The sequence below is a fragment of the Hyperolius riggenbachi genome, chromosome 9 (genome assembly GCF_040937935.1).
Source record: "Hyperolius riggenbachi isolate aHypRig1 chromosome 9, aHypRig1.pri, whole genome shotgun sequence".
In the NCBI taxonomy this organism is placed as follows: Eukaryota; Metazoa; Chordata; class Amphibia; order Anura; family Hyperoliidae; genus Hyperolius; species Hyperolius riggenbachi.
In genome coordinates, this window is record NC_090654.1 from 47,651,865 (window position 1) to 47,667,147 (window position 15,283).

The following is a 15,283-nucleotide window of genomic DNA, read 5'->3' on the forward strand; positions in this document are numbered from 1 at the left end:
GAAGGGGCCCCACAACAAAACTTATATGGGTACCCCCCCATGTTCACACCCCTTCCCTTACCACTCCTCAGTGACCTTGGTGACTCCTGGGGGCCCATCTTGCAAGGGTCATAAAACAAGTGTGGCCATCATAATCTTCACACCCATAACAAGTGTAGCCATAAAACACATAGGGGTTCATTCATTAAGCTGCGCTGTAAGGCCTCTTGCACACTACATGCGATTCCGATTTTTTTTATATGTCCGATTTTGGATTCCGATTAAAAATCTTAGCAGCATGCATTACGTTTTTGAATCGGAATCCAGAATCGGATCAGATAAAAAAATCGGATGTAGTGTGCAAGAGGCCTTAATGAGAGGAGTGCAAGTTATGTACATATTCAGTAGGAGACCTTGGGCAAGTCTCCCTAACACTGCTACTGCCGATAGAGCGCGTCCTAGTGGCTGCAGCTCTGGCGCTTTGAGTCCGCCAGGAGAAAGGCGCGATATAAATGTTATTTGTCTTGTACATGCTATGCGTGGTAGTGCAGCATAGCATGCGCAGCTTACTTACTCGTGCCCCTTCTACGTAATGGCTACTCCATTGAACCCACCCTGAGCCCCAGCGGGTCCAGTGGCGGGTCAGTGGAGCGGCCATTACTTATGCATAGTGTGCACACAACTCGCGCTTCTCTCATTAAGCTGCATGGTCGCACTGCGCAGGCGCAAACTAGAAAGAAGGACATTGTCACTCAAAGAGCTGTCTGCAGCAACAAGCTGTATTGGAGCTTAGACAATATACAACATGTTTCTGGCATGGCCCTTCTTCAGGAGGAAGGGCCACGCATGAAACATGTTGTGTATTTTGTCAATGCTCCAATACAGCTTGTTACTGCATACAGTGCCAATGTCCTTCTTTCTAGTTTGTTCATGATTTTTGCAGGAATGGTGTGCACCAGCTGGCCGAGCTTCTTTACCAGTTGTACTAGAGGTAAAGCTTTATCCTGAGTGTGCTGGCGCAAAGTATGGCCCACACCATACTTTGCAAGAGCAAGTTTCAGCCTGCACCTGCGCAGTAGCTTGGAGCCACTCCTTTTCCTCCATGTTACTGCACAGCCGCAAGTAGGGTTCACGCCTGCACAGTGACATGGAGGACAAAAACATGCGGTCACACTTGTACACAGAGGGAGTGTAGCCACCAAGGGAAGAGGGTCCTGGTCAACAGTGGAGGGGTCATGGAAGATTAGGGAGGCCTGTGGAGCATGTTCCCATGTGCACCATGGCTTCATTCCTTCATTCCTGCTGAACAACCTTTCAGTTTATATCACCATAGGTCTTGTTTCCGTGAATATAAATGTTTGTCTACCTGCTTACTCCAGCATCCTCTGAGATGCCTTCCATCTTCCCTAGTGGATTCCACCAGTTAACTGGAGCACGCTATGAGTCTCTTTTTTTTATATGACAAAGTACATATTTACAGGATTAAAGGATACCTGAGGTGACATGTGACATGATGAGATAGACATGGGTATGTATAGTACAGGCATGGGCAAACTCGGCCCTCCAGCTCTTACGGCACCACAAGTCCCACAATGCATTTGCCTTTATGAGTCATGACTGTGGCTGTCAGACTCCTGCAATGCATTGTGAGACTTGTAGTTCCTTAACAGCTGGAGGGCCAAGGTTGCCCATGCCTGGTATAGTACCTAGCACACAAATAACTATGCTGTGTTCCTTTTTTTTCTTTCTCTGCCTGAAAGAGTTAAATATCAGGTATGTGTGGCTGACTCAGTCCTGACTCAGACAGGAAGTGACTACAGTGTGACCCTCACTGATAAGAAATTCCAACTATAAAACACTTTCCTAGCAGAAAATGGCTTCTGAGAGCAGGAAAGAAACAAAAAGGGTCAATTGTTCATAGATTTTAGCTCTGGCATACTTCAATGAATGTGTCATTGAGCAAAAACAATAAAACGAATAAAACTTAAAAAGTAGATTTAAACATACAATAAAACCATGGAATATCTTAAAAAGTCATTTTTAGGAAAAGGAAGATAGATACAATCGTTTATGTCTTTAATTTATTTTTGCCTCGGTGTCCTTTATGAACACATGCTCTGTTGTCCAGGTGATGGCGCTGTCACTGTTAATACTGCCTCTGAATCCCTTTTACTATATTTTTTTCTGTAATAATTCAGATTTTACAGCACTGGCTGCTGACCACAGTCCGGACTAAGATTGCATTTGTCTCCACTGTCTAGGATGGTCTGGAACAGAACTTGACACATTGGGGTTGTTTTACTAAACAGCGCTAGCAAATAATTATTGCGCATGTAAAACTTTACGCACTGTAAAACCACACAGTGCGCAGTATAACTACACAAAGCGCAGTGGGGATACACAGCGCGCATTACGAATGCGCAGTGCGCTACAACTAGATAGCGCGCATTACTTTGAGCGCGTAGAAGTTTACGTGCGTCATGTTAACATTTGTCAGCTGTTTCCCTATAAAGGCTTTGCTCAACAGCACCTGCTTCAGAATATTTTCAGCTCTGACAAGTAAGTGTTATTTGCTTGTATGTGTCCTTTACATTTTTCAGCAGTTTTTGGCCTATGTGTATGTTTTCATTGTTTTATTAAGTAGTAATTCAATTGCGTTGGTCATATGTACAATGCCAAACAACCATAACTTTTATGTTGGGCCGAACCTCCGATTTTAGGTTCGCGAACCGGGTTCGCGAACTTTCGCGGAACGTTCGGTTCGCGTTAAAGTTCGCGAACCGCAATAGACTTCAATGGGGATGCGAACTTTGAAAAAAAAAAATAATTATGCTGGCCACAAAAGTGATGGAAAAGATGTTTCAAGGGGTCTAACACCTGGAGGGGGGCATGGCGGAGTGGGATACACGCCAAAAGTCCCCGGGAAAAATCTGGATTTGACGCAAAGCAGCGTTTTAAGGGCAGAAATCATATTGAATGCTAAATGACAGGCCTAAAGTGCTTTAAAACATCTTGCATGTGTATACATCAATCAGGTAGTGTAATTAAGGTACTGCTTCACATTGACACACCAAACTGTTCACTGAACAGAACAGGTATACAGTGGGGGGTTCACAGAACAGGTATACAGTGGCGGGTCCACTGAACAGAACAGGTATACAGTGGCGGGTTCACAGAACAGGTATGCAGTGGCAGGATCACTGAACACAATAGGTATGCAGTGGCGTGTTCACTAAACAGGTATACAGTGGCGGGTCCACTGAACAGAACAGGTATACAGTGGCGGGTTCACTGAACAGGTATACAGTGGCGGGTCCACTGAACAGAACAGGTATACAGTGGCGGGTTCACAGAACAGGTATGCAGTGGCAGGTTCACTGAACACAACAGGTATGCAGTGGCGAGTTCACTGAACAGGTATACAGTGGCGGGTCCACTGAACAGAACAGGTATACAGTGGCGGGTCCACTGAACAGAACAGGTATACAGTGGCGGGTCCACTGAACAGAACAGGTATACAGTGGCGGGTTCACAGAACAGGTATACAGTGGCGGGTCCACTGAACAGAACAGGTATACAGTGGCGGGTTCACAGAACAGGTATGCAGTGGCAGGATCACTGAACAGGTATGCAGTGGCAGGATCACTGAACAGGTATGGAGTGGCAGGATCACAGTACAGGTATGCAGTGGGCTGAGGGCTCACTGAACAGAACAGGTATGCAGTGGCAGGATCACTGAACAGGTATGGAGTGGCAGGATCACAGTACAGGTATGCAGTGGGCTGAGGGCTCACTGAACAGAACAGGTATGCAGTGGCAGGATCACTGAACAGGTATGCAGTGGCAGGATCACAGTACAGGTATGCAGTGGGCTGAGGGCTCACTGAACAGAACAGGTATGCAGCCAGGAAGAAGTTAAGCCTAACTAATCTTTCCCTATATGAGAGACTGCAGCAGCTCGCCCTACTCTCACTAATGCAGGCACACGAGTGGCCGTAATGGCCGCCGCTGCCTGCCTTATATAAGGGGGGGTGGGGCTCCAGGGGCTAGTGTAGCCTAATTGGCTACACTGGGCCTGCTGACTGTGATGTAGAGGGTCAAAGTTGACCCTCAGTGCATTATGGGGCGAACCGAACTTCTTCCGCAAAAGGTTCGCGTGCGGTACCCGAACGCAAACCACCTACGTTCGCGCGAACCACGTTCGCCGGCGAACCGTTCGGCCCAACTCTAATCACTGTATGCAATGTAACATGGGGATACTGTGTAGTGTGACTTGTGTTGTGTGCTGTGTAATGTGTGTGGTATGAATCCATACTGTGAAGTTTGATGGTATTGTTAATCAAATGTGATTGCTGACATAAATGTTTAACCACATCACCCCAAAGCGGTTTTTACCCTAACGGACGAGCGATTTTCACCTTTCAGTGCTCACCCCTTTCATTTGCCAATCGCTTAATTATTACTAATCACAATGAATTGATCTATATCTTCTTTTTTTCACCACCAATTAAGCTTTTTGGGGTTGATATTTGTTTTCAGTAATTACTTTATTGTCTATGCATTTTAAAGGGAAAAACAAGGAAAAAATGAAAAAATACACTATTTCTCCAATGTCATCCCCTATAGTTTTAATATAAACATTGCTCCCGTACATAAAACCCACACATTTTATCTGCCTATTTGTCCTGGTTATTACAACATTGTAATTATGTCCCTAGTACAAAGTATGGTGACAATATATTATTTGGAAATAAAAGTGTATTTTTTCTATTGTGTTTTTTTTCTCTCGCTAATTACATGTGCGCGCGCACAGCGGCAGCAGCACTGTTAGGGAGTTTAGTTACACACTCCGCATTATGAATTACGCGCACAATGAATTACCGGTGCACAATCAATTAATTACGTGCGCAATTACCTAATTCCTAACCAACGCTCTTTATTGTTTCACTACCGACCGCTATCTATTTAACACGCTCTTTATCGTGTAGCGCGTGCAGCGTTACACCATATGCGCATTATGAAATAGCGATGTTTAGTGAATCAATCCCAATGGGACTAACTTACTGAAGCAGTGAAAAGCATAAAATACCACAGTGCGGAACAATTCCTCCTTCCCATCATTCCAAAAAGCGCAAGAGGCTAAGCTATTTACCAGAACACACAAGTTGTTGTACTCCTCATTATAGCCTGATGAAGTGGGAAATGCCTGCGAAGCGCGTTGCACTTGTTTGGAGTATGTAAATAAACGTTTTTTGTTGAAAAAATCAACAGCATCCTGTGTCTGCATTGGGGAGGCAAGTCCACCACTGACCCCCCTATTTTTTAAGTTTTTCCCTGCTTTTACACGACTGGCATCTCTGTACTACTGTATAATGATCATGCCCAAGTGCAACAATGCAATCTTATATTACGCATTTACTAAAGGTACCCATACATTAATAATTTTCAATCGAGGCATTAAGCAATCAACTTTATTAGACAATCAACTGCAGTGTTGTTGATTATAAGTCGATCCACTAGAGGCCCACACACTGCTAGTGAGATCATATGCGATTCTCCTTCACTAATTAATCTGAAGGATGTTGTGTCTCCATGCTCTGAAACCAAAATCCATTCTGTGTCGATTGAATCCTTGCCAACAGTAGCCAACTCCTTTACGATTAACTGATATTTTCCATCCTGCCGGATTGAGTAAATTGGTCAACCAGATATCGGCCAATTTCCATCAATCAAGCAGAGTAAAACATAATCGATTCTCCCCGATCCAATAAAATAATCAAATTTAATAGCCAATTGTACAGGAACGAGGAACTGTAGTGAAAATAACCTAATTAATAAAATTGTTTATTGTTTAAAATATTAGTGTATAGATTATTTAGTCATTGTAAAATCTTTCCTCTAGCTGATTTACATGCTCCATTTTATGGTGGTGACATCTTGACATCTGCCAGGTGATGGCGATGATGTTTGCTTGGCGGTTGGAAAAAGCTGTTTTTTTCCCAGAGTGCAACGGGGTTCACAGACAGCAAACTGTCAGGACCATGGCCCTGACATCACACTGTGGGAGGGGTTTCACCACAATATCAGCCATATAGACCCCCCCCCCCCCCCTTATGAACTGACCTGTTCGAGAAAAGGTAGAGATACCGCCCTAAAACTTGTAATAGTTTTAATAATCATGAGTGGAAACATTTAAACCAATATTAAACTAAAAACTGTGTGCTAATTATGTTTTATTAGGTCATTTAATACAGCGCAAATCGCAAAAAATTAAGAGCTGAGAACAGCATAACAAAGTAAAAAAAATAATATTCTAAATCAAGACATTGCAAAATGAGAAGTTAAAAAATCTATCAATTAATAATTGTTCATCTTGTTTTATTCATCCTGGGCCTGCACAGATCAGCATGACAAAAACGTACAGCACCAACTGCCCTTATTGCTCGGCAGTTGGCAACAATCATTATCTCCCACAATGCAATGGGATTCCCAGACAAGAAACTGTCAAGGCCATGGCAATGACATCACACTGTGGGAGGGGTTTCACCTCAATATCAGAAACACAGACCCTCCTGATGATCTATTCAAGAAAAGGTAAACATTTATTGTGGGAAAGGGGTATCGGCGACTGGCTGGGATGAAGTTCAATCCTAGTTCCTCTTTAATCGCTTCCGGACCTTGATGGTTAAAACTGCTTTGATCCTGTTATATCTGCCAGGGCGTAGATCTCAATCATCCCGCTGTACGCTACCACCGATCGCGTTGCTCTCTTCCTGCCACAAATCACTCGCTCTGCTGTCGGTAACACAGCAGAACGGTGTGAACGGGTCAGGAGCTGATTTCATTGCCTCTTGACCATGTCATCACTGTAAGCCAATCCCATAGGCTTACATTGCTGGACAGCGTCAGGAGCCAATGAAAGTGGGTCCTGACCTGCTCGCACAGCTCTGCTATCATAGCGACAGCAGAGAGAGGGTCCTGCGGGGATGGAGGAGTGGCGTGACCGGCAGGTATGTGCGGGGATCCGTTCTTTGATACCAGCAGTCTCTGGTCCTTAAGGGGGCAGAGACTGCTGGTATGGAAGTGGTTAAACTGTACCTGAGATGCAGGTACTAAAAGAATTTATACTTATCTGGGGGTTGCTCCAGCCCCCTTCAGGCTGGGGGCTCCCTTACCGCCTCCCCGAGCCCCTCAGATCTTCTGCTAGCCGTCCTGGTAACTTGGCTCAGTCGCTCATGCATGGCCCAGCCGTGGGCACAGCCAGACACGCATGTGTGATGGAGGAAGTGGGTGAGTTCACATGATTGCTCTGTGAAGGGAAAGTAACTACATGCCCACTTTAATAACAGGATGATCACTAATGCTGGGCATACACGAGCTAATCGAGCCGCCGGATCGACTCCAGCCGCGTCCCCGGTCGTCCCCGCGTGCACCCGGATCAATTCCCGCTCGTCCCCGCCGGCGCTTCTTATCTTCTGCTCGATTCGCCGCTATTGTCCGCCCGCAGGGATCGAGCGCGGAATCGATCCCCGCGGTGATCGGACACGTCGGATATTATCAATCGAGCCATCAGGCTCGATTGTTAAGCCTCCCTCGAAGCCGTGTATGCCCAGCATTACTCAGGGGAGGGGGCAGAGGTTGTAAACTGTGCTTACACTAAACCTGAGACCAATATTACCTTTTCTTCCAAAAATGTATTTATCTGAAATGATTTTATATGTCACCGAGAAAGAGTTTGATGAAAAGAAATGCTGCTGAAACGTCAAGGCCAAATACAGTTGATCTACTATAGAGAGACCCCAGTTGGAATTAGTGATGCTACTCAATGGAAACCCAATTACACTAATGTAATGTTCCTAACAGCCATCTTAGGACTTCCCTGAATGTCGTCCCTGTGGGGGCAACCAAGCTAATTGTGGCCAATTAGAGCAAAGACAGCTGTTTTACAGTCATTACCGAGGGTGGCTTCTGTATTATTCAACCCTCTGAGTCATTACTAAACTATTTTACTTTCATTGAAATCTAATTCCTGCTGCAAATTGTCTCTTCTTCCTTAAAGCTTATTTAACAGGAAGACAGCTCAGTGACAACAAGTTTTATTTCTTTACACTTTCTGCTTTTCTGTCTCGCTACTGAGTACTGATTCGGCAAGGATGAACCCTCTCAATCATCCCAAGGCCCTTCAGATAAGAGTTCAATAAATAATCTGCCAGGGCCATCCATCAGTGATAAAAAGACTCTCACACTCTTGCCTGGGGGTTCTGCACATTTGTAGTGCCTGCACACACACATGCCGGGGTCAGGGACTCTGCGGGATGCCCTGCTGTGGTGACTCTTATCACTGATGATGTAATTTCAGTCCCAATGCACTAAACTCATCACTTGAGCTTTTATCACTCTCCGTGGAACTTTTCAGCACACTGCAATATTAAAGAACGCTCAAAGTTAGTTGATTCGAATTAACTGAACTCTGATATTACTTGTTGTATCTTATTGTTAGTAGAGCAGGGCTGGATATACCATAAGACACTGTAGGCACGTGCCTACAAGCACCTGATGATGGAAAGGTGGCTCACTCCCTTCCCCTAGTGTCTCGTTCTCTCCTTCCGTATGCAGAGTCCTGATGAGAGTATCAATGAGAGGTTACTCACCCAGCTCTTAGCATTCCACTTTTGAGATCTCCCTTCAGTTAGGGGCACCTCTAGCTGCTGAGGTTCTTCTAGCTACTTAATACTTAGGCCACCTCTAGCTACTTAATATTGAGGGTACTTCTGGCTACCTAATGCTAAGGGACACATGTAAGTACTTATGATGAGCAAGGGGAGTAAGGGAGAAGTGACAGCTGGGCGAGCCAGCACACTTGTGGTATGGTTCTGTGGGGGCTTATCGGTTCATGGTGTGCAGTGTCTAAGGTGCCAGGACATCTGTGCCTATGGGCTCATGTGACGAAAATCCAGGCCTGTAGTAGAGTATAAACCTTGGATTGCAAATAACTTGGTTTACAAGCACTTTGCAAGACAAGCAAAAATTTTTATGAATTTTGCCTTGATTAGCAAGCAATATATTGATATACAAGCACAGTATGTATGCACGTGTCATGCCATCACAACTGAGCCGATGGTTCTTCTCTCTTTGACACTACAGGATTGTACTTGGGGAAGGGGGAAGCCTCTGGATCCTAACAAGGTTTTCCCCATCCTCTTAAAGAGACACTGAAGCAAACTAATTTTCCCCATTTTACCTTATAATTCACTTCAGTGCTCTCAAGCCAAGTAATCCGCCGCGTCCCCGGCGCAAAACGAGGGCTGCTCCCTGAGGAGCAATCTGGCCGGCATTTCCTGGAAGGGGCAGAGCTTTCAGCTTCAGCTCTGCCCCTCCTGATGTCAATCGCGGCGCATCGCTGCCTCTCCCCGCCCCTCTCACTCTTCTTTCACAGAGAGGGGCAGGGAGAGGCGGCGATCCGTGCGGCGATTGACGTCAGGAAGGGCAGAGCTACAGCTGGAAGCTCTGCCCCTCAGGGCAGCAAAATCCACGACCAAGTTGGTCGTGGATATTTTTGGATGGATTTGGGGGCTGGTGATTTTACCGCGATTAGTGCTTTTTTAAGCACTGTATCGCAATTGCTCCAGCAAAATGCTACATGCAACACGTTTTGCGATTGCCACTAATCACGAATTGCCTGCTATCGGCAGCAATCGCGGCAGTGAGATTACTGCCATTATGTTTGTATTGCGTTCGCCCAAGTGAGAACGGGCTCTTAGAGCAGACAGGAAGTTCTGAGTTCAGGCCCACTTCAAGCCTGTTGATGAAGATTGTTGAGTAATAAGTATTTAGACAACTTCGTAACTAGATGCAGGTATTGGGGGTGATCTAAAAGCTCCCTGAGGGAAAAAAGCACATACACAACGGGAGCACTCGATGGTGCAGTACGTCACAGAGAATAGAAGTGAAAAATGTAGAATGCGGTACTCACAAAGGGAGGTTGCAGACAGGCAACCAACCACTGCAGGCAGGTGGAGATGAAGAAACCCAACTCCACTCGGGTATTCAGCCTAGCCAGATGCTGTCGCACTCTTGATACAAAACGGCTAAATGGTTCCAAAGCGTGGCAGAGCCACTAATGAGCCAAATAGAACACCCCTCCCAAGGAGAATGAGAAGCACAAAAGGGGGAAAGAGTTGCCCAGGGTATTGATAAAACTAGGTTAAAACACATAAAATTGAAAAAAGTAAAGTAGCTTTCCCCAATGAAGACAAATTCATGTAACTATTGTATTTTTTGGATCATAAGACTCTCTTTTTCTCCCTCAAAAGTGGAGGTAACAGGTGCTGTGACGCCGGGCGACGCCCAGTCGTCCGAGGATTCGCGGCCGATTGTCCGATCGCAACCGTGATCGGAAAACTGACATTCTTTATTTTTAAAATAGAAGTTTTTCCTTCCTGCCTTCCCCCCCTTTTGCCATGAGGGCTGAATGGGCCTGCGTTAGCATATGGCTAAAGCAACCTGGTTTAGCAAGAAATCCTGTTAAGGCTCCCGGAAAAGCTCTGGTGACACTAATGTGCTAATTGGGCAGAGCTGAAATACCAACAGAGTCTATTCAACAGGGGAAGCTAGCACAGCATGAGGTCTATTGACACCTACATTCCTCCCAGTCTTGACGGCACCGACTAGACTGAGTATGGAATGCATGGTGTTGATAACTTTGTCACATTTTGCAAATACCATCCATGGGAGGAATATGAAAATTACATAATTTTGTTTCCCTAATTCTGTAGAATATGGTGATACTAGACATAGCCAGGTAACCCGCAATAACGCAGTAACCCGAGCAGGGGCTGAGATATGAATAATGGGGTCCCCGTGCGCCCCAAATATTGCAAGTTTGATGTCCTATGAACGTGTATTCTCAGCCCAATCTGAATATGAAATCGGTTTGCATGTGCGACAAAACCCCGGCGGGGTATGAAATTGGACATATTTTGTGGATGGTTGGAAGTTCCTCCCCTGAGAACTCACTGCCTGACACGCCCCTGGGCTGAGCTTGAGACTCCGCCCAGAAATGTCAGTGCTCAAAACTGATTGCATGAGGACCCCCAGCCAATTCCCCCACTTTCCATCATACCGAAAAGACTGCCACTGCTTGGGGAAATAGCAGTGGCCATCTTGCAGGCGGAGCAACGGCCATGTGGTTCGGCCATATTGCGAACTAACTGCAACAAAGGAACTTTGTCTTTTCCCGAACGGACTTTCCACAGAATCATAAGTATTCGTTCTTTTTATCCCTTTTTCTTTTATGTACTGTGCTATCACTGTCTCTCATCGTTTAATTGTTCACGATTGTCTGTATATATTAATTATTTATATTGTAACAAATAAAGGCTTTTTAAAAGGTCTTTACCTCTCAGTAAAACCTTCTATTCAGTATACACAGACGAGACCTAAACTTCCGAAGGGACGCTACTGTTTTGATAGATAGATAGGAATTGCACAGTTTTAACCGGTTGTTTGTTTCACAGGTCTATAGCCAGTTAGCAGTTTTCTCTGGGCTGATAGAAAACAGAGATGGTGGCAAATCTACCCCTGGGTTGGAGTAAAAGTGTATTTTCGTAACCTCACAGGCTCCCTACTGCGTCGTGACGCTCAAACTCCGCCAATTCTACGCAGATTGCGTCCATAGCTCTCAATCTGTGTGCTAGAATCGGATCGGACGGTTTTGCGTGTTCACGGCCAGTGGGGCTCCTGTGACAGTGGTCGGCAGCGTTTGGGATCTGTGTGTGCTGATAGTATCTCAGGTAGGGCTATCGAATTAGCCCTATCGAGAAACGAACTAATTCGTTGGTAGTGACTGAGTGCAATATATTTTTCATATATACAGAGAGACTGTGTAACCAGTACCCCTCCCCTAAGTTTTCTTTTATTTGGCATGGAAATGTCCGGGAATTACAAGGTCATGGTCCTATCCGACCTGCAGAGTCTGTGCGAGGCGAGAGGCATGGACATCCGCGGCAAGAAACAGCAGGACCTGATAACGGACTTGTACCGATGGGATAGCCAGAATCTGCGGACGCTGGAGGTGTCCACTGTGGAGGACACCGGCTCATCTAACGCAAGTCGAGGGGAACCAGAGACTGAAGATCCTGTGCGTACCGAGGTTGAGCAACCCGCGGGCAATGCGGCAACAGATACGCAGGAGGCTGTCAGTGTGATCCCCGACCCCAGAACCCCTGAAAGTACTCGCCTGGAACCGGCCAGTACTGGACTGTCCAGTTATGTTGATCCAGTAATGCAGCAGGCATTGCAAAAGCTGATGGAAACTGATGTGGACAAGTACCTGCAGTACATGGCGGAGCAAAAGCGAGAGGAACGCCAATCTGCAGAGGCGCGGGAGAGACGACAGCATGAGCTGAACATGGCGAAAGTGCAGCAAGCCAGCCGGAGTTCAACGCCCAGCCTCCCTGCTGAAGGGACTGCCGCTCCAGTAAGTGCAAAATTTAAATTTGCTATTATCGAAAAAGACACTGACATTGACTTGTTTTTGAGGTCTTTTGAAAAGGCCTGCCGTCAGTATCGTCTGTCCCAAGACCAGTGGGCCAGACATCTGACACCCTTGCTGCGCTACAAAGCGCTTGATGCTTTCTCAGAGCTGCCTGTGGAAAAGGACAATGATTATACCGCTATAAAGGAGGCTATAATCACTAAGTACCAGCTGACGCCAGAAGCCTACCGGAAAAGGTTCAGGTCCTGGCAGAAAAAATCTACTGATTCTTATCAAGATGTGGTCAGCAGTCTGCTCACCACACTCCGCCAGTGGACGCTAGGCCTCACTAAAGGGTCTTACGGTGTCCTGGAGGACTTAATCGTCCTGGAGCAGTTTCTGAACATTTGCCCGGCTGATGTACGCCAGTTTGTGCTGGAGCGCCGACCGGCGTCAGCGACGGTCGCTGCAGACCTCGCTGAGACCTTTGCAACGACCAGGGTGCCGGAGACCCGCAGGACTGCCCCATCTAGCTGGAGAGGAGGTCAGTCCCACAATTTTGCAGACTCTCCTACCTCTGTGAGCCGTGCGCCCCAGAGGCCCTCCAGCGCAGCTGCTGCGTCCAGGCCTGCAGTAACAGAGGGCATCACCTGTCACTTTTGCCGCAAGCCCGGACACATGAAGTTTAACTGCCCGGAGCGGAGGCAGACAGCGCCAGCTCCTGCACCACCTACACCTCGCCCACGGCAACTGCCGCCAGCCAGCGCACCCCAGCCGGGAGCACCCAACAACGTCATGTTCGCAGGTGGGAGAGGGATCCACTCCGCTACGAGCAACCACCAGCTGGTTACAGTGAACGACCAGCTTGTTACCGGTTTCCGCGACACTGGAGCGGATGTCACCCTGGTGCGTGCGCACCTGGTCCCGACGGAAAATATCCTCCCTGACAAATACCTTACCCTCACTGGAGTGGGGGGCACTCTTTCTCGCATTCCCCAGGCTCGGGTGTCCATCGATTGGGGGGTGGGGGTTCAAGAGAAGGTTGTTGGGGTCCTGGACCAACTGCCGGTCCCAGTTTTGTTGGGGACCGACCTGGGCAAGCTTGTGTCCTATTATGAACCTGCCCCAAGCCCCTCAGACTGCCAGGAGGGAGACGGACTCTCCGCCCACACTAAGGTACTTTGCACCAAGGGGCAAGAACAGGGGGGAGGTGGGTTGAATGTGCCCAGTCCAGGGGTACCGAGTCCAATAGTACCTGTGTCACAGGTACCTGTGTTTGATATACCGATTGTTTGTGATGAAAATGTTGTTGTACCTGTCACTGTAATTCATGCATGCAGCCAGGATGTGAGTAATGCCAGTAGGTGCCAGTCTGAAGGTGTACCTGTACTGGCAGTAACACGCAGCCGCGCTGCTCAGAACCTGGGCTCAGAGCAGGTGGAAGAGGTTCCGGCCTCCTCCCCCTCCTCTGACCACAGGGATGGTAGCCTTCAGCCACTAACTGCATATGCCACGGGCCAGCTGGCTGAGAGCGAGAGTGCTGCATTTGTGCAAGCACTCCAGACTGACCCTAGCCTCGAGGCACTCAGAAGACAGGCTTCGGAGCCCCTCACGAATGAAGATACCTTCAAGGTATATTGGGAAGGTGGTAAGCTGTACAGCGAGCCTGTACAGCCCACCGAAGGTGAAACAAGTGTGGGTACCAAGTTGCTTGTGGTACCCAGTGCCTTCCGGGGGCATGTGCTGAAGTCCGCACATGACATTCCCCTGGCAGGGCACTTGGGAATCCACAAGACACTTGACCGTATCCAGGGTCATTTCTACTGGCCCAGGATGCGGATCGATGTGACCAACTATTGCCGCTCATGTACTGTTTGCCAAAAGGTAAAACGGGCTGGGAACCCCCGCAAGGCTCCCTTGTGTCCACTGCCCATCATAGGTGAGCCCTTTCACAGAGTGGCAGTCGACATAATTGGACCATTGCCCACTCCCAGCAGCAGTGGCAAAAGGTACATCCTGACGGTGGTGGATTACGCCACCCGCTATCCTGAGGCCATGGCGCTTTCCTCCCTGAGGGCGGACAAGGTAGCAGACGCGCTACTTAACATTTTCTCCCGAGTCGGGTTCCCTGCGGAGATGCTCTCCGATCAGGGATCCCAGTTTATGTCCGAACTCATGGAGGCCCTGTGCAAAAAGATACACATGACGCACATTGTCTCCAGTCCCTACCACCCGCAGACCAATGGACTGTGTGAACGGTTCAACGGGACGCTGAAGCAAATGCTGACCACGTTTGTTGAGTCGCAAGGTGGGGACTGGGAACGATACCTGCCTCATCTGTTGTTTGCGTACAGGGAGGTGCCGCAGGAGTCAACCGGGTTTTCCCCGTTTGAACTCCTGTATGGGAGGAATGTCCGAGGACCCTTACAATTGATGCGGGAGACATGGGAGGGCAAGGGCGACCCCACTGATGTCTCCGTGGTCGATTACGTCCTCAAGTTCAGGGACAAAATGGAGTCCCTGTCCGCAGTAGTGACCAACAACCTGGCCCAGGCTCAGGCCAAACAAAAAGCATGGTACGACCGCACTGCTGGAGAGCGGTCATTTGATGTGGGTGACAAGGTATATGCCCTTCTTCCCGTGAGGCAGAACAAGCTGCAAGCAGCCTGGGAGGGGCCTTTTACTGTAGTGCAGCGGTTAAACCCTCTGACGTATCTAGTGAACCTGGGGGGCAGGAAGCAGAAGAGCTTTCATGTAAACATGCTGAAGGCCCACCATGACAGGACCCAGTATGCGCTGCCAGTGTGCAGCCGGTTAGAGCAGGGAGAG

General features: G+C 47.7%; 1 long non-coding RNA gene across 5 annotated transcripts in view; it reads right to left on the reverse strand.

Annotated features, from left to right (window-relative positions):
* The window catches only part of LOC137532304 (uncharacterized), a 312,890-nt gene that overhangs the window by 130,532 nt on the left and 167,075 nt on the right, over positions 1-15,283 (reverse strand). The gene's annotated exons all lie outside the window — the stretch shown is intronic.